Source organism: Dendrobates tinctorius, unplaced genomic scaffold (genome assembly GCF_039654945.1).
Source record: "Dendrobates tinctorius isolate UK_male_01 unplaced genomic scaffold, ASM3965494v1 ptg000183l, whole genome shotgun sequence".
Lineage (NCBI taxonomy): Eukaryota > Metazoa > Chordata > Amphibia > Anura > Dendrobatidae > Dendrobates > Dendrobates tinctorius.
The window spans coordinates 1190856-1207968 of NW_027361850.1; positions in this window are offsets into that span (position 1 = coordinate 1190856).

A 17113-nucleotide genomic window follows, 5' to 3' on the forward strand; every position below is an offset into this window, starting at 1 on the left:
CTGGGGGACAGTGTGACCTAGCAATTTGCTATATTGTGCTTTACCCAGGCTCTACTTTATCAACCGCTGTAGCTTTCTTTTGCCTTGCAGCGCTGTTCACGGCTGTCTGCGAGGTTTCTGTGTGTGAGTGCAGCTCACGCTGTAGTGTGTCTGCAGCCAGCCACCTCCGGTTGTAGTCCACTCAGCATGCGTCACTGCCTCATACATTGTCCTTTTTTGCATTAGTGCTGCTCATTTTTCCAGATTTCTCCTATTAGTGTGGTTTCATCCGTATCCAGCTAGAATATTTGCAAACACTATATAGGAGTAGATAGAGGAGCCTTTCTGCTGGCTTATGCCCTGCAGTCCCAGCCAGATTAGTATTAGCCTATTTTTTGGCGCCTCATCTATTGCATTGTAGGTTACCTTCCTGCATTGTAATAGCTACAAAAAGTTTGTGATGCTATCGGTTTTCGTTTTTTCCTCCTTCGGTGACTCATTCATAACAGAGGCTGGTGATTCTGTTATGAATGAGTCACCGAAGGAGGAAAAAACAAGCTAAGTCCAGAAAACCGGAGAGGTTGGTAGCTATCGGATTGCAGACCCCTGATCCTATCCACAACAACTAACAGTAGCCGTGGGGGGTTCCTACGATGCCCTAGACCCCTCGATCACAGCCGGAGAACTAAATAGGCCTAAAGAAAGAAAGGGGAAATCTAAACTGCCCCAGAGCAGACCCCAAAGCAATAGGCAGCCCCCAACATATAATGACGGTGAAGCAAGATGAAAACACTAACACAGATAGAAAGATAGGTTGAGCAAACGATGGGGCCCAAGCTAACTAAAAAGGACAGGATAGAAAAGCTGCTGTCTGCAATCCATAAAAAACCCTACCAAAAAATGTCCCAACCGTCTGATAGGAAAAACAGGCCCTGAAGTCGCTAGGACTTCAAAAAGACTATATCAGCACTCAGGTAAATTCTGAAGACAGAGCAAAGAGACAAACTGATCAGAGACAAAAATGGCACTCAGCACACCCCCGACCGGGGATGGCTGAACTCCAAAAAACAAGGTAAACAAAACAAAACTAATAAGTTCAGTAGCAGAGCAAAAACTTATCTTTGGGAAGCAGGAATCAGACTGGTCTCCAAGAATCCAGCAGAGAAATCACCAGCGACCCAGAAGGGCGTCGGCTGCCTTATATCCAGTCAGAATTTCCTGTTACCCAGTCATCATCTACCAGATCAGGTGTTTGGTAATCAGCCTCACTACCTTCCTTCACCAGAAGAGGGAGTTCATCAGACATCGACGGTGAAGGGGAAAATGAACTCACAACACCTCACTGCCCATTGGGTAAATGTTGTGGAGCCGGGTACAGATCTTGAGAGTGGCGCTGTACGTGTTCTGCCAACTCCAAGTATTGCAGGAATTCAGTCTGTACACATTGACTCCTCCTCATACTCCAGTTCCTCTGAATCAGCGCTGTAGGAGCCGTCACAGTCTACCTCCACATGGACCCGTGAACGCTTACCTGTTACGACGGATATGAGCACAGCCATGGCAAAGCGTCAACAGGCCGTATTGAAATTAATTTCTTTGGGGAATCGAAGCCACACAGCGCAGGAGCTCTGGAATGCCAACAAGCAGGAGAGCGACATGTGCTTTGTGCCAGCGAATCTCCAGCCAGGCATGGTAGTGTGTGACAATGGCCGAAATCTGGTGGCAGCTCTGGGCCTAGGCAACCTCACTCACATCCCATGTCTGGCACATGTGCTCAACTTGGTCGTGCAGAGTTTTTTGAGGGACTATCCGGATCTTGATGCACTGCTGCACAAGGTCCGCATAGAGTGCGCTCACTTGCGGCGTTCCAGCATGGCAAGATCGCGCATTGCAGCTCTGCAGTGCCAATTCCGCCTTCCGGAACATCGCATCTTATGTGACCTACCCACCAGGTGGAATTCAACGTTACATATGTTGGAGCGGTTCTGTGAGCAGCAGGCAGCAGTAATGGAGTACCAGCTGCATCAGGCGCAAACAAGTCGCACTGCGCGCCATTCACACTTCACCACCACTGAGTGGGCCTCTATGAAGGACATCTGCCACGTTTTGCGTGCCTTCGATGATTCCACACGGATGGCGAGTGCAGATGATGCCCTAGTCAGCATGACTATCCCCCTTATCTGCCTGCTTGAAAAAACACTGCAAGGACTAAGGGAGGAGGTTGTGGAAGGGGTGGAGCATGAGGAGTCACAAATGCCATCTGCTTCTGGACAGTCTGGGCAACGTGGTTCCTCACAAAGGCCTAGGCAGGGGACACTTTGTGAGGAGGATGAGGAGGAGTCAATGGAGGAGGAAGACATCTGTCCAGAGGAGGGAGGTACACAATGCTCTAGTAGTCAGTATGTAGAGCGAGGGTGGGGTGATGCAGAGCAGGCAGAGATGACGCCTCAAGCAGGGGACAGCGTTTCTTGGCCAGTTGGCAATCTGCAGCAAATGGTTGATTTCATGCTGCAGTGCCATCTGCACAGTCAACACATACTCCAGTATTATTGGGGTTCAGTAACGTCAGCTGATCCCCTGCTGTGTGTCTGCCAATTTCTCCTGCTCTGTCCACATTCACACTACTACAGATATTAAACTTGCTCCAATTAGGCCTCTGGCTACACTCTGTTTCTACTGTAATCCCTGGGCTCCAACACCGCCAGTTGCTGCTCAGAAGTGTCTTTGGCACGGGTACTCCCTCCTGCCCAGCCTGGTTCCAGCACGTAGTGTTAACGTCACTTTGCCTCCAATACGTTGTACTGTCGTGTTGCGGTCGGGTTAGCCGACTCTATGGTGCCTGCAGTTTAGGTGCTTCCTATGTGGGCTGCGGGATCTGGCAATGAAGGCTGGTTCCGTAGTGCCAATAGGACAAGCTCCCCCTGTAGGACTGTGGGTTTCGGTAACTCCGGCCGGCTCGCGGCCTTGCAACTTTTTTTTTCATGTGTACCTTCTGCTGCCTATCTGATTTACAGTACCATTAGCTGGTTCTTTGGAAGTCAATCTTGAATATGTCCCCCTGGGTTCCAGTAACGTCAGCTGTTTCCAGGCAGAGCCTTTGGCTTAGGTGCCTCCTTCTCGGTATCCGAGTTCCACCAACATCTGCTGGTCCTTGGTAGTGCTTTCTGGCACAGGTACCTCCTGCTTAATAACCGGGTTCCAGTACCATCAGCTGGTCCTCGGTAGTTCCATTGGCTCTTGTACCTTCAGCTACCCATCCTGGTTCCAGAACCGTCAGCTGGTTCTCAGCAGTTCCTCAGCCTTCTTGTACCTTCTGCTACATTTCCAAGTTCAAGCTTTTTGAAATGGTTTTTGGTAATCATTCTGGATCTCCTTGACGACGACCCTAAGGACGACGACGCTGAAGACCACCCCGAAGAAGACGACGACCCCGAAAACGACGACCATGGAGACGACGACCCTGAAGACCACCCAGAAGAAGACCAAGAAGATGACCCTGAAGAGGATGATGAAGGAGAAAGTGTGGGAGAAGTAAAAAAGAAGGTGAAGAGCATGGAAGTAGTGAAACATAAATATCTGACAAAATATAAAAAAGCTTAACATAGTCAATATCTTTGTAACTCTGAACGTCTTTAAAAAAAAATTAATTCCTGCTATTCCATTTGATTGGGCTAAACCTCTATGCCTTTAATGTCTCCTGCACCTCCCCCAATACATTCTACATTATTCTTAGTTGTTTTCCTTCTTGTAGAATTATCGGCGATATCCGATATTTTTGGGGTATCAGTCCGATCCAATCCGATCCGATATTTCCCGATATCGGAAGGTATCGCTCAACACTAGTGATGATGGTATTGCAGCCAGAACACCTAACTTTGATAGCAGACAGATACAGGGGTGATTGATTGAGGTTCAGGAAAGATGGGTGATGATTAGTGTTGAGCATTCCGATACCGCAAGTATCGGGTATCGGCCGATACTTGCTGTATCGGAATTCCGATACCGACTTCCGATATTTTTTCAATATCGGAATTCGGCATCGGAATCGGAAGTTCAAAGTTGATTGACAGCCTGACGTCATCATGATGCGCGGTGTGTGCGCATCATGATGCGCCGTCATTTCGGGCCTTCCGGGGGTCTCTGCCGGCCTGCCGGGGGGCTGTGTGGACTGCCCGGGGTCTGTACCGGCCTGCCGGGGGGCTGTGCCGGCCTGCCGGTGGTCTGTGCACCCTGTGGGGGTCTGTACCGGCCTGCCGGTGGTCTGTGCACCCTGTGGGGGTCTGTACCGGCCTGCCGGGGGGCTGTGCCGGCCTGCCGGTGGTCTGTGCACCCTGTGGGGGTCTGTACCGGCCTGCCGGGGGGCTGTGCCGGCCTGCCGGGGGGCTGTGCTGATGTCCGGGGGTCTGTGCAAGCATCGTCCGATGGGACTACAAGTCCCATCTGGCGATGCCTGCTACCATGACAGTGATTGACACATTAGCCAATGATGGGACAGTAGTAGTCCCATCATCCGGCTAATGTGTTAAATGCTAAAAAAAAAAAAAAAAAAATACTACATACATACTACATACATACTACATGCATGCTACATACATACTACATGCTACATACATACTACATATATACTACATGCATGTTACATACATACTACATGCTACATACATACTACATATATACTACATGCATGCTACATACATGCTACATACATACTACATGCTATATACATACTACATATATACTACATACATACTACATACATGCTACATACATGCTACATACTGCATGCTACATACATACTACATACATACTACATGCATGCTACATACATACTACATACATACTACATGCATGCTACATACATACTACATACATGCTACATACATACTACATGCTACATACATACTACATATATACTACATACATGCTACATGCTACATACATACTACATATATACTACATGCATGCTACATACATACTACATATATACTACATGCATGCTACATACATACTACATGCTACATACATACTACATATATACTACATGCATGCTACATACTACATGCTACATACATACTACATATATACTACATGCATGCTACATACATACTACATGCATGCTACATACATACTACATGCTACATACATACCACATACATACTACATATATACTACATGCATGCTACATACATACTGCATGCTACATGCATGCTACATACATACTACATACATACTACATGCTACATACATACCACATATATACTACATACATACAATACATTCATACAATACATACATAGACATACAGTACATATAACATAGAGTAACATACTTACCAATACTTGTCACATTGTTCCCCGAAGCCATTGTCTTTTCCGGAATAAATATTAACATAACAAACCACAAAAATACTCACCCACGATCCGAAGCAGTCCACGAGTGTGTCCCACGACGATCTTGGGTAGAGAACTGCAGCATCAGATGATGCTGCCGTTCTCTACGGGCTGCAGGAATCCAATGACGGAAGGCAGGTATCCTTCCGCACTGTATTCCTCCGCCACTTAAAAAAAAAGTCCCTAGTCTCACTTTATGCCATTGCTGCATGGGAAATTCCCACACAGCAATGGCATAAAGTGAGACTAGGGACTTTTTTTTTTTTTAAGTGGCGGAGGAATACAGTGCGGAAGGATACCTACCTTCCGTCATTGGATTCCTGCAGCCCGTAGAGAACGGCAGCAACAGCTGATGCTGCCGTTCTCTACCCAAGATCGTCGTGGGACACACTCGTGGACTGCTTCGGATCGTGGGTGAGTATTTTTGTGGTTTGTTATGTTAATATTTATTCCGGAAAAGACAATGGCTTCGGGGAACAATGTGACAAGTATTGGTAAGTATGTTATTCTATGTTATATGTACTGTATGTCTATGTATGTATTGTATGAATGTATTGTATGTATGTAGTATATATGTGGTATGTATGTAGCATGTAGTATGTATGTAGTATGTATGTAGCATGCATGTAGCATGCAGTATGTATGTAGCATGCATGTAGTATATATGTAGTATGTATGTGGTATGTATGTAGCATGTAGTATGTATGTAGCATGCATGTAGTATGTATGTAGCATGCATGTAGTATATATGTAGTATGTATGTGGTATGTATGTAGCATGTAGTATGTATGTAGCATGCATGTAGTATGTATGTAGTATGTATGTAGCATGCATGTAGTATATATGTAGTATGTATGTAGCATGTAGTATGTAGCATGCATGTAGTATATATGTAGTATGTATGTAGCATGTAGTATGTATGTAGCATGCATGTAGTATATATGTAGTATGTATGTAGCATGTAGTATGTATGTAGCATGCATGTAGTATATATGTAGTATGTATGTAGCATGTAGTATATATGTAGCATGCATGTAGTATATATGTAGTATGTATGTAGCATGTAGTATGTATGTAGCATGCATGTAGTATATATGTAGTATGTATGTAGCATGTAGTATGTATGTAGCATGCATGTAGTATATATGTAGTATGTATGTAGCATGCATGTAGTATATATGTAGTATGTATGTAGCATGTAGTATGTATGTAGCATGCATGTAGTATATATGTAGTATGTATGTAGCATGTAGTATGTATGTAGCATGCATGTAGTATGTATGTAGTATGTATGTAGCATGCATGTAGTATATATGTAGTATGTATGTAGCATGTAGTATGTAGCATGCATGTAGTATATATGTAGTATGTATGTAGCATGTAGTATGTATGTAGCATGCATGTAGTAGATATGTAGTATGTATGTAGCATGTAGTATGTATGTAGCATGCATGTAGTATATATGTAGTATGTATGTAGCATGTAGTATGTATGTAGCATGCATGTAGTATATATGTAGTATGTATGTAGCATGTAGTATGTATGTAGCATGCATGTAGTATATATGTAGTATGTATGTAGTATGTAGTATGTATGTAGCATGCATGTAGTATATATGCAGTATGTATGTAGCATGTAGTATGTATGTAGCATGCATGTAGTATATATGTAGTATGTATGTAGCATGTAGTATGTATGTAGCATGCATGTAGTATATATGTAGTATGTAGCATGTAGTATGTATGTAGCATGCATGTAGTATGTATGTGGTATGTATGTAGCATGTAGTATGTATGTAGCATGCATGTAGTATATATGTGTTATGTATGTAGCATGCATGTAGCATGCATGTAGTATGTATGTAGTATGTATGTAGTATGTATGTGGTATGTATGTAGCATGCATGTAGTATGTATGTAGTATATATGTGGTATGTATGTAGCATGTAGTATGTATGTAGCATGCAGTATGTATGTAGCATGCATGTAGTATGTATGTAGTATATATGTAGTATGTATGTTGCATGTAGTATTTATGTAGTATGAATGTAGCATGTATGTAGTATGTAGTATGAATGTAGCATGTATGTAGTATGTATGTTGTATGTATGTAGCATGTATGTAGCATGTAATTTTTTTTTTTTTTTTTTTACATTCAACACATTAGCCGGATGATGGGACTACTACTGTCCCATCATTGGCTAATGTGTCAATCACTGTCATGGTAGCAGGCATCGCCCGATGGGACTTGTAGTCCCATCGGACGATGCCTGCACAGACCCCCGAAGCCTGCACAGACCACCGGCAGGCCAGCACAGCCCCCCGGCAGGCCGGCACAGCCCCCCGGAGCCTGCACAGCCCCCCGGCAGGCCGGCACAGCCCCCCGGCAGGCCGGCACAGCCCACCGGAGCCTGCACAGACCACCGGCAGGCCGGCACAGCCCCCCGGCAGGCCGGCACAGCCCCCCGGCAGGCCGGCACAGCCCCCCGGCAGGCCGGCACAGACCACCGGAGCCTGCACAGACCCCCTGGCAGGCCGGCACAGCCCCCCGAAAGGCCCGTACAGACCCCAGAGAGGCTGTACAAGGCAAAAACAGGGTTTTTCTTATTCCGATACCGGAAGTCCCATAGACTTGAATGGGACTTCCGGTATCGGAATCGGCGATACCGATACTTTTTTTAAAGATCGGCCGATCCATTCCGATCCGATACTTTGAAGTATCGGACGGTATCGCTCAACTCTAGTGATGATGGTATTGCAGCCAGGACACATATCATTGATAGGAGACAGATACAGGGGTGATTGATTGGGGTTCAGGAAAGATGGGTGTTGATGGTATTGCAGCCAGGACACATACCTGAGGATGAAGAAGATCAATTGTCAGATTGATAGTAATAGTGAATCATAGTAATAATAATAATGAAGCATCTATAGCAGGGAGTTATTTTTCAGGCATATTTCAGATGTTATTTTTAGAAGACATCCTTGGACCTATAATAACAGAATGCAATACCTCTGAAACTTGTTGGGCACATTATCCGATTTGGCATTTCTTCCCCCATACGCCTGTGCCCGACAGCCACCTGTAGCACTCTGCATTATTAAGTTATAAAAAATAGCTACCAGGAATGACATACAGTAGGCATATTTAGTCTCTATGCACAGATAAAATCCAACGGAACCCAGTGGCGGCACCACCGACCCATTCAGAGCTTCGGGTGGAAAGTTATGGGCCATCCACGATTCTGGACAGAAAATCATATTCTCAGACATTGGAAGAGGGAGGCAGCCCAGTCCAGGGGTGGCAGCAGAGTGTGGGAGGGAACAGCCTAGGAGTAGGAATGAACCATATGAGAATGCCGTGACATGGCAGGGTTGGCTCAAAGAATTGATCAATTGGTTGCTAAATGTCTCATTTTAAAGTACAGCTAGAAATCAATATGTGCACATGCACCTTATGTATTGCGTGCTGACCATAGGCAGAGCTGGCTTCATGGCTTTTTTATTTGTTATTGGTTTGTGGCTGACCCCCACTTTTTTCCTTGCGTGCTTGGTTATGCACGCCATTCTATCAGTCTTTATTGCAATTGATCTAGGCCGTAGATCTACATACAGCAGCCCCACCCTCCCCCTTAGACTCTACTTGATTATGCACCTGTGTCTGGGCCTTTTTCACCCTTCATCCATAGTTGCTGGTTTGGCAGTGTGGAGGTCAGATCTGAAATGTCCAGATGTCATGTCCGGACCTGGTCGGCATTTATCTGGGCTTGCCCTACTGGCGCCATGGGAGTGATTCAGAAATGCTTCGGGTACGTTTGCATTTAATATAGTCTTGCTATTAATACATTTAGGAGGCTATAATGGCACGGCGTATATAAAAAACGTAGAGTAGGATTACCCCATATGAGAATGCCGTGACGTGGCGGGGTGGCTCAAGGAATTGATCAATTGTTTGCTAAATGTCTGATTTTAAAGTACAGCTAGAAATTAATATGTGCACATGCACTTTATGTATTGTGTGCTGACCATAGGCAGTACTGGCTTCTTTGCATTTTTATTATATTCTAAGGGAGCTGCATTATACCTTATGATGGGGCTACATTATATTCTATGAGGTGGCTGCATGATACTATATGAGGGGGCTGCATGATACAGTATGAGGGTGGCTGCATTATACTCTATGAGGAGGCTACATTATATTCTATGGGGGGCTACATTATACCCTATAAGAGAGCTACATTATATTCTATGGGAGCTGCATTATACCCTTTGAGGGGGCTACATTATATTCTATGGGGGCTGCCTTATACCCTATGAGGGGTCTGCATTATACTCTGAGGGGGCTACATTATATTCCATGGTCGGCTGCATTAAACCCTTTGAGGGGCTAAATTACATTCAATGGGGGGCTGAATAATACAATATGAAAGGGGCTACATTATACCCTATGAGGAGCTACATTATATGCTATGGGGGGTCTCTATTATACCCTATGAGGGTCTACATTATATTTTATGGGGGGCTGCTTTATACCCTATGAGGGGGACTGCATTTTACTCTGAGGGAGCTACATTATATTCTTTGGGGAGATGGATTGTACCCTATGAGGGGGCTACATTATATTATATGGGGGGCTGCATTATACCCTATAAGGGGGCTATATTATAATCTATGGGGTGCTGCATAATACTATATGGGGGGGCTGCATTATACCCTATGAGGGGGCTTCATTATATCCTATGAGGGGGTTACATTATATTCCTTGGGGGGGCTGCATTATACTCTATTAGGGGTTGCATTCTGCTCTATTGGGGGACTGCATTATACCCTATAAAGGGGCTGCATTAAACCATATGAGAGGCTGCATTATACACTATGAGGGGGCTACATTATATTCTATGAGGGCTGCATTATATCTTATGAGGGAGCTGCATTATACCCTATGAGGGGGCTACATTATATTCTTTGGGGGTGCTGCATCATACTATATGAGGGGGGTACATTATAATCTATGGGGAGCTGCATTATGCCATATGAGGGGGCTGCATTATAATCTATGTGGGGTTGCATTATACCTTATGAGGGGTCAGCATTAGTGTTGAGCATTCCGATACCGCAAGTATCGGGTATCGGCCGATATTAGCGGTATCGGAATTCCGATACTTAGTTCCGATACTTTTGTCATATCGGATTCCGGAATCGGAATCGGAAGTTCCCATCATGCTATGAGCCTGCTTGCTTTGATTAAGCCAATGGGAATCCTCCGAAGTGTGGGCACATCCTGTTAGGCATGTAGGCATGTTAACTATTGGCATGGCTGTGATTGGCTGCCGAAATGATGTCATGATGCACTATAAAAGCCACCGCAGCCGCCATTTCTGGTCACTCTGCTGTGAATTCAGTTAGGGACAGGCTGCTGTAGAAGACTGTGAGGGACAGTTAGAAATAGCGATTCCACCAAACATCTAGTGCTTTACCCAGGCTACATAAACCACCACTGTAGCCTTCTTTGCCCTAGCAGCAGTGTTCACAGCTGTCTGCAAGGGCTGTGTGAGTGCAGCTCACGCTGTGGAGTGGGTCCTGCAGCCACGTCAGGCTGTAGGCCACCCAGTGTGATCACTGCTGCCTCATACATCTTTTATTTTTTGAGCTGCATTTTTTACATAATTTCAATCTAGTGTGCTTCCATCCGTATCCATATACGTTGGTTGCAAACACTAGTAGTAGACAGCGGAGCCTTTCTGCAGCCTTTCAGTGCTAGTGTCCACTTTGCTGCACTGTTCACGGCTGTCTGAGAGGTCTCTGACTGTGTGTGAGTGCAGCTCACGCTGAGTAGTGTGTCCTGCAGCTACGTCTGGCTGTAGGACGCTCAGCGTGCGTCAGTGCCTCACACATATTTTTATTTGAGTGCAGCTCATTTTTTCTTCTATTAGTGTGCATCCATCCGTCTCCATCTACGGTGGTTGCAAACACTATATAGGAGTACACAGCGGAGCCTTTCTGCAGCCTGTCAGTGCCAGTGCCCACTTAGCTGCACTGTTGACGGCTGTCTGAGAGGCCTCTGACTGTGTGTGAGTGCAGCTCACGCTGAGTAGAGTGTCCTGCAGCTACGTCTGGTTGTAGGACACTCAACGTGCGTCACTGCCTCACACGTATTTGTCTTTGAGTGCAGCTCATTTTTTCTTCTCCTATTAGTGTGCATCCATCCGTATCCATCAACATTGGTTGGTTGCAAACACTATATAGGAGTAGATAGAGGAGCCTTTTTTTCTGGCTTGTGCCCTGCCGGCGCAGCCAGATTAGTATTACCCAATTTTTTTGGAGCCTCATCTTTTGCATTGTAGGTTACCTGCCTGCATTGTAATAGCTCCAAAAAGTTGGTGATACTATCAGTTTCAATTCTTTGTTCACATACTTTGAGTTTGTTTCCAACAAAGAAACCACAAAAAAAGTTCACCAAACACTACATTTGGAACTTGTGTAGGCCACATCAGCTCCTATTAAAGTCTAGTCCACACACACACACTTCATAAAATTAGTGTTTCTTGTACCTGTAACCAGCTGTTCAGGAATAAGCACACTAAGGCCCCCCTTTGTACTTTTTTGCCTATCTTAAGCAGTCTTGCAAGATGAAGAAGGCAGGGAGTAAGGCGCGTGGGCGTGGGCGTGGGCGTGGAGTTTCAGCAGGGAGAGGAAGTGGGGATTCTGCAGGGAGAGGACGTGGGGATTCTACAGGTAGAGGACGTGGGGATTCTGGGCCTGCTGCGGGCACCAGTGGATCAGCATCCCCCAGTTTTAGCAGGCAACAGTCCTTTATGCGCAGCTTTGTAGGACCTCAACGTACCCCACTGCTGCGGGAGGAACAAATTGAAGCCGTTGTCGGATGGATGGCAGCTAACGCATCGACTTCAATTACTTCCGCATCCTCTCAGGGTCAGAGCACCGAAGAGCAACCATCTGTCTCTTCACCACCTGCCAAAGTGCCCAGGCAGTCAGAGAGACATGGACAGGAGCCATCACAGTCTCTACTTCTGTTCTCGGAATCTGTTGGCTTGGAAAGAGGGGGCCAGCCAAGCAGCATTCCTGAATGTGAAGAAGAGGGAGTATGCAGTGATGCGCAACTTCTTTGTCCCTCTGAATCTGAAGAGGCGAGTGGGCCAGTGCCTATGGTCAGCACACCTCAGTACGCATCAGATGATGACGAGACTCAGTTGCCACTTTCTGGTGCGTACGGTGCTGGCGAGACAACCCCGGAGAAGCAGCTGTTTGAAGAGGGGAGGGAAGATGATGAGGTCCTTGACCCATCATGGCGTGAGCAACAGGAAGGTGGTGGGAGCAGCTCGGAGGAAGAGATTCCCCTACCGGCCAAAACAGGAGGCAGAGGGAGGGGGAAGACTTGGTTGCCTGTACCCTCCACTTCGGCACCCGTTAGGAGCATTCCTCCTTCCAAAGGCAAACCGGGCGCTCACAAGAGTTGCAGTGCGTGGTCCTTTTTTGACACAGTTGCAGATGACATTTGCTTTGTCAAATGCAAGCTGTGTCATCAGAGAGTCAAAAGAGGGAGAAATGTCAGCAACCTCAATACCACAAATATGTGGAAACATGTGCGCACCAAGCACGAGTTGGAGTTGCAGAGACACCCTGAAGACGTAGGCCAACGTACAGCACCACCTACCACCTCTTCAGTTCGTGTTGGGCCCTCTTCCTCCAGCTCACACACTGCTGGTTCGGCTTCCTCACAGGATCGCCAAGGAAGAACCTCTGCCACTGTTGTCCGGAGACCCTGTCAGATTACACCCATAGCAGCACGTTCCCATCCATCACAGCCATCGGTAGCACAGGCATGGGATAAAAGGCGCCCTTACTCGGCAAACCATCCCCGAGCACAGTCTCTGAATGCTGGCATTGCCAAACTTCTGGCAGTTGAAATGCTGTCATTCAGGCTGGTGGACACTGACACCTTCCGGGACTTAATGGCATTGGCAGTCCCCCAATACAACGTGCCCAGCCGCTTTTATTTCAGCAGGCGAGCCGTCCCTGCCCTGCAGAAACATGTTGAGGGCAAAATAAAACATGCGCTACTAAACGCCGTTAGTAGCAAGGTCCACCTGACCCCCGATGCGTGGACCAGTAACCATGGACAGAGACGATACCTTTCCCTCACTGCCCACTGGGTCAATGTTGTGGAGCCGGGTACGGATCTGGAGAGTGGCGCTGTACGTGTTCTTCCAACGCCACGGATTGCAGGACTCCAGTCTGTACACATAGACTCCTCCTCCTACTCAAGTTCCTCAGAAACAGCAGAGCAGGAGCCTGTTACAACCGATATGAGCACAGCCATGGCCAAACGTCAACAGGCTGTACTCAAATTAATTTCTTTGGGGAATCGAAGCCACACAGCGCAGGAGCTCTGGAATGCTATCAAGCTGGAGAGCGATGTGTGGTTTGGGCCAGTGAATCTCCAGCCGGGCTTGGTAGTGTGTGACAATGGCCGAAATCTGGTGGCAGCTCTTGGCCTAGGCAACCTCACACACATCCCATGTCTGGCACATGTTCTTAACTTGGTCGTGCAGAGCTTTCTGAGGGACTATCCGGATCTTGCTGCACTGTTGCACAAGGTCCGCATAGAGTGCGCTCACTTGCGACGTTCCAGCACGGCAAGATCGCGCCTCGCTGCTCTGCAGCAACGATTTGGCCTTCCGGAACATCGCATCATATGTGACCTACCCACCCGGTGGAATTCAACGTTACATATGTTGGAGCGGTTGTGTGAGCAGCAGGCAGCAGTCATGGAGTACCAGCTGCATCAGGGCTGCATCAGGCTGCATTATGGGAATGTGGACAGAGCAGGCGACATTGCCGGACACACATCAGGGGATTAACTGACTGGACTGAACACCTGTAACACAGGAACAAGTGTGGATTGTGCAGATGCCACTTCGGAGCTGTAACTGGCGGGGTTGGAGGACAGGGGAAATACGAAAATCAGTGAAGCCACAGGCCTAAGTGGAGCTTGGTTCAAATTAGTAGTCTACAACCGATCTTAAAATTTCTTCAATGCAGCCTCAGCCTGCTCCGTGCTTGTCCCTGGGCTTCAACACAGCCAGTTGTTGCTCGGAAGTGCCGTCTTCACAGAGTAAAACACTAGCTCCTGTGTTTGTGGGGTTCAGTAACGTCAGCTGTTCCCCTGCTGTTTTGATGGCAATCTGTCCTGCTGCCTCCCAATTGACAGCACATCAGGCCTCAGCCTGCTAAGTGCTTGTCCTGGGCTCCAACATCGCCAGTTGCTGCTCATAACTGACTTTGGCACGGGTACTCCCTCCTGCCCAGCTTGGTTCCAGCCCTGCCTGCTGTTTCCGGGAAGTGTCAATGTCAGTTTGCCACCCCAAGTTGCCATGTCGTGTTGCGGTTGGGTTAGCCGAGGCTAGGGTGCCAGCAGTTTAGGTGCTTCCTATGTGGACTGCGGGTTCTGGTAAGAAAGGCTTGTTCCATAGTGCCAGTAGGACAAGCACCCCCTGTAGGACTGTGTGATTCGGTAACTGCGGCCAGCTTGTGGCATGCTAACTTTGCTTTTCAGGGGTAACTTCTGATACCCCTCCGGGTTCCAGCACCGTCAGCTGGTTCTCGTCAGAGCCTTTGGCCTAGGTGCCTCCATCTCGGTATCCGAGTTCCGGCAACGTCTGCTGGTCCTTGGTAGTGCTTTGTAGCACAGGTACCTCCTGCTTAGTAACCGGGTTCCAGCACCGTCAGCTGGTCCTCGGTTGTGCCATTGGCTCTTATTCCTTCTGCTGCCCCTCCGGGTGCCAGCACTGTCAGCTGGTCCTCGCTATTTCCATTTGCTCTTGCAGCTTATGCTACCCCTCCGGGTTCCAGCACCGTCAGCTGGTTCTCGTCAGAGCCTTTGGCCTAGGTGCCTCCATCTCGGTATCCGAGTTCCAGCAACGTCTGCTGGTCCTTGGTAGTGCTTTGTAGCACAGGTACCTCCTGCTTAGTAACCGGGTTCCAGCACCGTCAGCTGGTCCTCGGTTGTGCCATTGGCTCTTATTCCTTCTGCTGCCCCTCCGGGTGCCAGCACTGTCAGCTGGTCCTCGCTATTTCCATTTGCTCTTGCAGCTTATGCTACCCCTCCGGGTTCCAGCACCGTCAGCTGGTTCTCGTCAGAGCCTTTGGCCTAGGTGCCTCCATCTCGGTATCCGAGTTCCGGCAACGTCTGCTGGTCCTTGGTAGTGCTTTGTAGCACAGGTACCTCCTGCTTAGTAACCGGGTTCCAGCACCGTCAGCTGGTCCTCGGTAGTGCCATTGGCTCTTGTTCCTTCTGCTGCCCCTCCGGGTGCCAGTACCGTCAGCTGGTTCAAGAGGACAAAGAACAGGAAGACAACCACCAAGATGCAGAACAACAAGAGAGAGAAGACAAAGAAGCATAAAAAAAACAAAGCAGAAGAACATTAAGCATAAGACTAATACTCTGAGCAAATGATATTATCTTATTTATAAGCAGAAGAAGACTAAGCAGTGTATGGGGGTGAGTCCGTTCCTCCTCGTGGTGCCCCTGGAAAAGGCCTGCTGCTGCAGGCCAAACTGAACGCGGACAAATCCTGTTGTAAATCTTTTGTGACAGGCAGAACGGAAGGTGTAAACTTCTAACTTTTCTAGATAACAACTACAGGAATGCCTGACACAAACAAGAATATGATGAAGAAGAATAGGAAGAAGATGAAGAAGTTGAATATGTAGAATAATAATTGTTGAATAAGAAGAATATGAAGAATGTAAGAAAAGGAAGAAGAAGAAGAAGAATGTAAAAAAAGGAAGTAGAAGAATTTAAAAAAGGAAGAAGAAGAAGAATGTAAAAAAAGGAATAAGAAGAAGAATGTAAAAAAAGGAAGAAGAAGAAGAATGTAAAAAAAGGAAGAAGAAGAAGAAGAATGTAAAAAAAGGAATAAGAAGAAGAAGAAGAAGGTAAAAAAAGGAAGAAGAATAAGAAAGAAGAAGAAAGAAGAAAGAAGAAGAAGACATACATGTCTGGCAAAATATAAATGAGGCTAACATAGTCAATATCTTTGTAACTCCTAACATCTTTAAAAAAAAAGTTTAATTCCTGCTATTCCATTTGATTGGGCTAAACCTCTATGGCTTTAATGTCTCCTCCACCTCCCACAATACATTCTACATTATTCTTAGTTGTTTTTCTTCATGTAGAATTAACCTACAAGGAAAGAAAGGGTTTTTTTTAATTCGGAAATTTTGGCCCCATTGACTTGCATTGGTTCCCGGTATCGGAATCGGCGATACCGATACTTTTTTTTAAGATCGGCCGATCCATTCCGATCCGATATTTTCAAGTATCGGCTGGTATCGCTCAACTCTAGTCAGCATTACATTCTATGAGGGGCCTGCATTATACACCATAAGGGGACTGCATTATACCCTATGAGGGGGCTGCATTATATTCTATGAGGTGGGTGCATTATATTCTATGGGGGCTGCATTTTACTATATGAAGGGGTTACATTATATTCTATGGGGGCCTGCATTATAACCTATGAGGGGGCTGCATTATACCCTGTGACGAAGCTGCATTATACTCTATGAGGGGGATGCATTATATTCTATGAGAGGGCTACATTATATTATATGAGGGGGGCCACCCCAACCCCTAAAACCCTATTATATCATTAAGACATGTACTACTTTAAATTATACCCCGATATTAGCGTGTTTTATCACACAATTGGTGATCTTGTA